Source organism: Macrobrachium nipponense, chromosome 10 (genome assembly GCF_015104395.2).
Source record: "Macrobrachium nipponense isolate FS-2020 chromosome 10, ASM1510439v2, whole genome shotgun sequence".
Taxonomy (NCBI): Eukaryota; Metazoa; Arthropoda; class Malacostraca; order Decapoda; family Palaemonidae; genus Macrobrachium; species Macrobrachium nipponense.
This window is the reverse complement of record NC_087204.1, coordinates 82,001,735-82,011,734: the sequence shown is the minus strand read 5'-3', so window position 1 is coordinate 82,011,734 and position 10,000 is coordinate 82,001,735. Positions and strand designations below refer to the sequence as shown.

Sequence of the window (10,000 nt, the reverse complement as noted above, 5' to 3'; positions counted from 1 at the left end):
GGTGTCCCCGTCGCCGCCCTGAAAATAACGAACAGGTGCAAGGTGCAGTATTAAACCTAATCACACGCAAGATTGGTAACGCAGTCACTTTGAAGAGAGACTCGGCTAGATTCACATAGCAGACAATTCCGCTCTTCGATTCAGAAAGCTGAGGTAGGATTACGAACTTTAGTGAGGAGGCCACAAGTCAGGAGGATGTAAATATCCTTCTGCCTTTAGCTTTGTTAAATTACTTAATGGTGTGATATATATGTCCGAAACGAAGATTTTCTGTAAGTCGTTCAAGAATACAGGAAGAGTAGCTATATGTTTATGGAAAAAAAACTAATAATGTGTTTAAAGCACACGTTTCTTTTTTTTTTGTAAGCCGTCGAAATCGCCAGTTCTAACATCCTTGATGAGTAAATGATAAGGAGTAAATCGAAAAATTCAGGAGTATTTCAATGTATGGTTTTCCAAGGATATCGTGTCAGCGCCGCAAAAATATTTATGGGGGTGAGTGTGTGTATACATAGTTGTTCGCGAGGGTTATTGGATTGTTCATTAAACGATATTTATTGCTTAATGCTTGGAAATATAAAAAGTAAAATGTGCATATGGGGCAACAATTCACTATATATATATATATATATATATATATATCATATATATATATATATATATATATATATATATATATATATATATATATATATAATTATCACATCACCGTGATTCATATAGATCATTTGAGCTACAAATGTCCTTTAATATCTAATTCGCTCAACCTCGGATTTGATATATTTCATATATGTACCGAAGGGGAATTTTTAGTTGATAAAAATTTCGTCCCCCTCATGGTATCGAACCACCGTCCAGTGGACGGGAACGAAATCACGAAGCCTATACTCTGTTTTTTTTTCATCTGTCCATCCGCATGTGGTGTTTTTGTATGGTAACACTGCGTCCGGGCTTTAGATAGTTACGCTATGTGTAAGTTTTAGGTAAATTAAAAGGATATTCTGGGTGTACATTTGATACTGAAAAGTGTTTTTAATAATTTACTGTATGCGAATTACACCGTTAATATTCGAAACAGGATATTATTATAATCGTTGAATGCAACTATCTAAAGCCGGACGCAGTGTTACCATACAAAAACACCACAGGCGGATGGACAGATGGAAAAAAACAGAGAGTATAGTGACGTTATCAAGTCCTGATTCGTTCCCGTCACTGGACGGTGGTTCGATCCCATGAGGGGACGGGGAAGAATTTATTATCAACTAAAATAAAATTCCCCTTCGGGTATATATGAAAATATATCAATTCTGAGGTAGAGCTAATGTGATATTAAAGGATATTTGTAGCTCGAATGATATATATATATATATATATATATATATATATATATATATATATATATATATATATATATAATATATATATATATATATATATATATATATATATATATATATATATATATATGTATATATATATATATATATATATATATATATATATATATATATATATATATATATATATACGTCTGTATAACTGAATCACGAAAGTTTGGAACGTGATAAATGCATAAATAAAGGTATATAAGCCACGAAGGAAAGATAAACAACGGAGTAGCTGCTACACCATTGTTTATCTTTCTCTCGTGGCTTATACCTTTATTTATATATATGTGTATGTATATACGTGAGTGTGTTACCAGTAAATATGTGAAATTAGGGATTTCACGAAATTTCTAGGGAATATGTGAAGTGACATATTCGCTTTGGAACATTTGATCCCCTAGGGGCTTAGTACTAAAACACGTCGAAACAGTGATTCATCTACACTGTTTCGCCGTGTTTAGTACTATTCCCTGGGGAATGGTCAAAGGTCGTTTTATCTATTTAGTACTAGCCCCTGTTGGTTCAAATATGTTTTACCGTCTTTAGTGCTATATAGTAGATTCACATTACCCGTGCATCTGATGCCTAGGCCAGTCCTTTACGAAACTCCCGATTGGCTGTTGATAAGCCAATCACAGGGCTGGAAACACTCAGTTTCTCTCAAGAGTTCGTATAGTAGGATGTATCTTCCACCTTTCCTGAGTCAAGATAGAGTATGTTTTTTTTTTCACAAAAACTCTTTCTTCTTATTTTCTGCTTACGTCTGGGTTCAACGCTCTCCCGCTCCATTTCACCGTGGTAAACATGGAAATAAATCAAATAATATGTTTATTTTCAACTGACACATAGCAAAAGCGTTTTAGGTTCCATCAAGCTGTTTTTGAAATATCAAGACAATATCAATTTGGCCTCAAAAAGCCTGAAAATGGAGCAAAGAAAAAGAAGTGAACTTTTCGGCGAATCCATACATCTTCAAGCTTCCACTTTAAACATTTGTTCATAATCATATCTAATGGTACGCTCTGCGGTATTGATTATCAAGGCTTCAAGTTACCATAACTTAATTCGGTCTGTCTTTTCGTTTGACTATAATATATTATATATATATATATATATATATATATATATATATTCCAAGATGCATATGTATTTATAAGGTTATCAGACTCTCTTAACATCTTCACCTCTTAGCACATTTTAAAAGAACTCGTCGTGTATATATATATATATTTATATATATATATATATATATAAAAAAAAATATATATATATATATATATATATGTGTGTGTGTGTGTGTGTGTGTGTGTGTGTGTGTGTGTGTGTTTGGTTTATTTATATATAGTATATTTGTTGTGTAAGCACATGTATATGTATATATAAAGCGAGAGAGAGAGAGAGAGAGAGAGAGGAGAGAGAGAGAGAGAGCCTTATGAGAATAAAGAAAGTATCTTTAAGCAAATACACAAACAGAATAAGTAAAAAATTATATCTGTGTAGACACAACCAGAAAAACTTCTCTTTGAAACTCTCTATGCAAAGTCGGTTACTAATGAGGTAATTATGGTAAAAACAAAAAACCGGTCTTGGTAATGGCTCCTTCATTATCACGTCCAATGTATATTAAAGCAAGTAGTAAACAGTCCTCCTTGATGATACTTTAGACACATAAGTGAGCTCGAAGTCGGCGATCTTGGTCAGTTCAAACTTCCTATGATTAGTAAGAGGTTCGAGGCAGCCAACCCGACCCCAAAGAGGTTTCGCACCGTCCCGAAGCTCAAACCAGAGTATACCTTCTGTGTTTATGGGTAAACAGACCATATAAACAAGAAAACTATAAAGGAAAGTTATTTATACAACATACAAATGAGAACGAAAGACGGAGCTACATACGTACTATCATATATAGAATGAGGATGAGCTGAGACAATTAGGCTTAGAGCGGGAATTTATGTAGAAAACATCAATATGAAAACACAAAAGAACTAACAATATATAACATAATGCCCAGAATGAAGATAAGATAGGACAATTAGATTTGGGACTTCTTGCCCACTTTGTTTAGTGAATACAATGAATCAGGAACTAATGTTATGCCTGTATCTGCAACCAATTTAGGTAGCGCGCGAAGTAGTCACGAATTCATGGTTTCTTTTTTCTCATTATTTGTCGCCTGTTCATTTGTCTAATGAAAGATTTAATTGAAAGACCAGAAATTACATAAAATTGAATAAAAAAAAAAAAAAAAAATCGTCCTGTGGTTAGGCTGCTGACCCTCTCTGCCTCAAGGACCTGGGTTCGATGATTACAAGGAGTTGCAAGAATTGGGATGTCTCAAGAACTTGTTAGCTCATCTGAAGAGCCATCGTATGCTCACTTATCTCAAGGAGGAGGTTTTACTGTCTATTCACAGTGTCCTAATGATATTGTCTAGCTTTCTTTTAAACTTCACACTGATACTGTTTACGACTTCTGGTGGCAGGTTTGATATTCCATGTGTCACTATCTTGTATGTAAAAAAGTTCCCACAATGGGATGTGTTTTATCTCTTCAGTTCTAGTTTCCATCCATTATTTCTTGTTTAGTTTTCGTTTAACGTAAATAGGTTACTGTCTAATTTTTTTATTTTTTTATATCAGTATTTTAAATGTTTCTGTTAGTTGTCCTCGCAATCGTCGTGTTTTCTAAGCCATACTTTTTCAGGCTCTCAAGTCGACTTTGTGACGTATTTGCATGATGGATGGATTTGACTATGCGGCTCTTGCTTGTACCTCTTTCTAATATATTTATGTCCTTTCTTAGTGTTGGTGAGATCTGGCATGGATTGTGTAGAGTTGCAGCACCGTCTCCTTTTTTCTGTAATTTGAACTGAACTGCCTTTTTTATGTATCCCACTAGTTTCTATGCCTTCTTTTCAGCTCTTTTTGCACTGTTTTGTGGCTTCTCAGATCTTGGTAATAATGCCTCTAAGGCATCGTTCCCAAGCAGCATGTAGCTGGCATAAAGGTTGTTTGTTCCTATTTGTAACACTTTACACTTATACAAGTTAAAAGGCATTTGCCATCTTGAGCGTTTTTTCTATGTATTCCTTTAGAAAGGCTTCCCAGTACTTGTCAATGCCTGTGTTCTCGTCGTACTCTAGATTTTTAACGTACTCTTTTAGCTTTTATAGGTCTTGTAGACGGTAGTCTAGTCTCATTAATAACTTCTTCTCTTTTTTATGTTTAACATTAATTTGAAATTAAATAATTTTATGGACGCTTTTGCCTAGATTTGCACCTATTGCAAGGTCACACACTAGGTTATCTTCTGTTGATAGGACGATGTCCTAGTATGTTGTTTCCCTAGTAGGTTTGTCAACACATTGGTGCAGGAATTAATTTTTTACAAATCCAAGTCTCTTTTCTTTTACCTTTGATGCTGAGGTCATTGTGTCCCAATGTACTGCTGCATTGAAACCTTTCCCATTATTATGCAGAGTTTGTTGTTTACTCTTTGCCTTAGTAGTGCATACAGCTGCTCATCGGAAATGTGTAGTTGGTGTGGAGGTCTGTACACTAGAATGAGAGTTATCTTCTCTTAGACTGTTTATATTGATGCCAATCACTTCTTGCATGGTTGTAATAATCTTACACTCTATTGGACTGAGAGTTGGTCCCTGACATATAGCATAAAGCCTCCAACTTTTTGTTATTAAGTCTATCTTTTTGAACAATTATATCCAGCTATCTAGTACTCTCATACGTAGTCTCTTGTTGCCTTTTCTATCCATGCTTCTGTGAGACCTATTATGTATAATTCTTCACTTGCTACCAATGCTTTGAAGAGATCTACTTTGTTCCGAATAGATTGGGCATTAAACTGCGCCACTCTGAGGGACTTTTCTATCTTCTCTTTTGTCCTCGGTGGCTTTATCAGTTTCCCTTACTGTCACTGTTTCTTGCAGTGCTATTACTAACCTGGTTCTGGGAGCTTTCCGACTTCTCCTATGAATGTTCAGTTTCACTGAGGTGTCCTTAAGAGGACTTTTCTGAGAAGGGTTCCTATAGTTTTGCTCCGCCCAAATTCAAGTGAGTTCCATCTCTTTAATATAGTTTTTTATTCCCTATAAATCTGTCCCAAAAGTTTACAAACCCAACACCTTTTTTTTTATGGCATATTAGCTCCAGTCTGTCATTGATTCCAATTGCCTTTCTAAGGGAATAGTGGCTTACATTGGTTCTGGGCAGAAATCCTATAAGAATGCCGTTATCGTTTTCTCACGGATGTTCTCTACAACATTAGTCTGGTTGGCCACAAGAACTTCTGCCTCGCTAGTTCTTCCATCTTTAAGAAACAAGTCATTTCCTCCTCCCTGCACTATGATTGCACCTTATCTATTATTTATCTTGATTTTCTTCACTGCACCTGCTATCTTCCCAGCTCCTGCACCTGGGTAAGAATGAATATTTCTCTTACTTCTATTTTTGGCTACAAAATTTAAGCACTGATCTTTTACTAACGAGTCTCCAATAAAGATTGTTTCCTCTTCTGCTTCTTAGAGCACAGCAAATCTGTTCTTTGTGTTGGTTCCTTTTGAGGGACAATTGTGTTCTCTGGCTAATATCACTATTCTACCAACAGCTCTCTTGAATTCATCATTTTTATCCTTGTAAGCTTCTTTCTTTGTACCTAGTCTAATGCTTGTTTTTCTGTTTTCATTTCTGGTTCTGGTCTGATGCAATTGTTTTCTAATCTCCGCTATACTCTCTCCGTTTTCTACTATGTCGTTGTTCATTTCTCTCTCTCTCTCTCTCTCTCTCTCTCTCTCTCTCTCTCTCTCTCTCTCTCTCTCTCAAGGTTCGTGACTTATCTTCGTAGGTCTCCAGTTTCCTTTTCCATCCTGTCTTCTCTTCTCTTGTCTTCGAATTTGTCCTTTGTCAACTTCTTTAGTTCCTTTACTAATTCTACTTCCCACCTCAGTTTAGTTATCTCCTGTTCTTATTGACAAGAGAGACAGACACTAAGACTACCTATTTTTGATGCGCATGCCTCTTGGTAGTCTACGCACCACTTGGTAACACTGCATTTTGCACATGTGTGCTTAATTTTAACTTTTCTTGAGTCCATCTCTGTTTGTGTCTTGGTTCCAATATTTTTATCTGCACTTTTAATTCAGTAGTCCTTCTCATGTGACCAGTTGAAAGGAAAAAAAGGGGGGAGAGGGTTGGTTGAGACTCCCAGTCTACGCATCCGCTTATCCATTGACAGTTTTCCTTATTTGGACATGTGTGCTTTAATTTTAACTTTACATGAGTCCTCTCTGGTTGTGTCTTGGCTTCAATATTTCTATCTGTGTTTTTAATTCAGTATTCCTTCTAATGCAACCAGATGAAAAGGAAAAAACGGGGGAGGGGGTTGGTGGTAGTACTCCCACAGCCGCCGCACCGCTACGCTTATCCATGGACAGCTTTCCATATTTCTTCTCCAGTGATACATTTTATCGCTGCCACACTAACATACGGGTCCCCTGTGTTAGGACGACTCCAAAGGTATCGCATCGGCTCGCAACTGAGGCAACACTATTTAGCTAAACAATGATTCGATCATGTGTAAAACAGAACCCTCAGGGATCAGACTAAGAATTGTGAATTATGTTCATAGCAGTTAGAAGAGTGCATGAGGTTGAGACCTAAATGTGGATATAGATTACGTATTATATCGTGTGATAGACGTAGTAATTGCCTAAACCCACAAATAACGTATGATATGCTCCACATAAAATATATGATTGCCTCGATGATAAGAGTCGAATTCGAAAATTATGGGAAATCACGCGGTGATATATCCAGTGACGTTATCAAGTCCTGATTTCGTTCCCATCCACTGGATGGTGGTTCGATCCCATAAGGGGACGAAATTATTATCAACTAAAAATTCCCCTTCGGTACATATATGAAAATATATCAATTCCGAGGTAGAGCAAATGTGACATTAAAGGACATTTGTAGCTCTATATTATATATATATGAGATATATATATGTATATAGATATAGTATATATATATATATATATTTATATATAGATTATATATAATGAGTATATATATATATATAGATATATAGTATAGATATATATATCATCGATATATATTTCTATCTAGTATATTGAGATTATATAGGATATAGGATATATATATATAGATATAGTATATAATAGATAGTATATAATACCATATCTAGATATATATAGAATATATATCATAAGACATCTATATATATATATATATATAAGGATATATATCGGAGATATAGTATATAGGATATATATATGATATTATATTATATATATAATCATATTATATCTATATATGCATATTGATCCATATCATATATATATATCTATCAAGATATAGGTATATATATTTATAGATATCTATAGATATTTATACGATATATGTATTATATATATATCTGGATATATATAGATATGATATATAATATCTTTTTGATATTAGCGGTATATATAATATATATAGAGATCATAATAGATATATCGATATATCTCTCATATAGATATATATATTATATATAGTATATATATATAGGGAATACATAATATGATATATAATATATATAGATATTTATATATATATATCTATATAGATATATATATAGATAGATATCTATATATATCTATATATATATATAGATATATATCATATATATATATATATCTATATATCTATATATATATATATATATAATAGTATATCTAAATCTATATATATCTATATATATATATATATACCATATATATATATGTATAATATACATATATACTGATATATAACATATATATATATTCTATATATATATATATACGTTATATATACATATATATATATAATATATATATATAATATATATATATATATATATGTTAATATAATATATATATATATATATATATATATATTATATATATATATATATGTGTGTGTGTGTGTTAACGCAGATAAGAATCACGTTTTATTTGGTAAACGTGGAACCCCGAGCATCAGCAAACCGATACACACCATCATCTCTCTCTCTCTCTCTCTCTCTCTCCTCTCTCTCTCTCTCTCGCTCTCTCCAAGCGACCCCTCTCTCTCTCCAAGCGACCCCTCTCTCTCTCGACAACCGACCCGTAACCTCTCTTTCTCTCCACCTCTTTCTCTCCATTCTAACAGGTAATCAAAATGAGAGTCAAAGTTATATAAATAATAGCTATTCATTTAACAATGGAAAGATAATAATCCAAGTCTCACTGACTAACTTGACTCAGTTAACCCCCAACATTAAAATGTCTAAAACAGTAATTTATCACACCAATTGTCTATTCTCTCCCATACGGGACCCTCGGTCCCCCTAGGACTCCCGGTCCCCCCTTTGCCGAACACATAGTTCCGTCGCCAGAATCATCTGTTTCAAAGACATGAGAAACACACTCGTTTTGCACACATAAGTTTAAAGACAAAGCTAAAGATTAAACATTTCTTACAATGTGTAACAAGCCATCCCTTTGGCTAAAGTAATTCAACACTCACCCATTGCCAACCAGGATTCACACACACGATAAACAAAACTCTTTGGCATCTGCCATCGTGGCTCTGCCTTTCTCCCTCGGATCTCTGTGCAAGTCTTCCCATAGACTTGGCTAATGATACCATTAAGAATAGAAGAGGCGCACACGACATATGAATGCACACTTCGACAACACCTCATATTTCTGGCTACAACCAGTTTCTCAAAGGCACTTTGAAAAAGACCCATGAACTCATGAACATTGACCCGCCTTTCTATGCACTTTTCATATCACGCCATCCATAAATCATTTATCAGTTTTTCTCGGGTCGTTGCTTCAGCTCTGTTCTCCACATTCCATGAAGGTCATAATGAACATAATCATAATATATATTAAAAAATACAACCCCTAGGACTCACAGCAGCTCGGCCACGCTAAATTGCTAGCTCCCGCTAGCAAATGGTCAAACAAAAGAGCTCATACATATTAGAAAACATTGGCCGGGCTCAAAAAAATAATAACCGTATGTGTCTGGCATTATAAAGTAAAGTCTTATCATGCTTCATCTCAAATACACTAGAATTTTCTCTCATCATTTTATTCTTGAATATCCTTCTTTGTCTGCAACTTCCAGAACAGACTGGAGCATGCTGTAGGAAGACGCAATGCCTCCCTCATGGCTTCTGTAGACAAAAAACCGCTGTAGAACTCTGTAGACTCGTAGAAACTCTCGTAATCACCTGGATAAATGACAGCAACATCTCTGCACGGCTGGTGGACGTCTTGGTAGCGTCGGGAAACGACTTTTTTTTTTTGGTGGTGTTAGTATGTCAGTCAAGTCATCGGTCAATAAAACAAAAAAGAATGAACCCCGGACATACTACTTCTATCAAATCATGATCTCAAAAATGTCAAATAACTAACTGAACATTCTCCCAATTAACTCCATTTAATATGACTACTAATCATAAGTCATCATCACAACTCACAAAGGAAAAAAAATACTCAAGTACTCTAACTCGATTCTCCAAACTCACACATCAACGCACCCAATCCAAAACTC

The 10,000-nt window shown here is 34.6% G+C and overlaps 1 protein-coding gene across 2 annotated transcripts in view; it reads left to right on the top strand.

The window, feature by feature from the left end:
• The first annotated feature begins 70 nt into the window (after positions 1–70).
• Positions 71–10,000, top strand: part of LOC135223730 (protein Star-like) — a 95,871-nt gene continuing 85,941 nt past the window's right edge. For both annotated transcript variants that reach the window (XM_064262487.1, XM_064262488.1), the window contains exon 1: positions 71–153. The gene's annotated coding sequence lies outside the window, so the exon portion shown is untranslated. The remainder of the gene's footprint in view (positions 154–10,000) is intronic.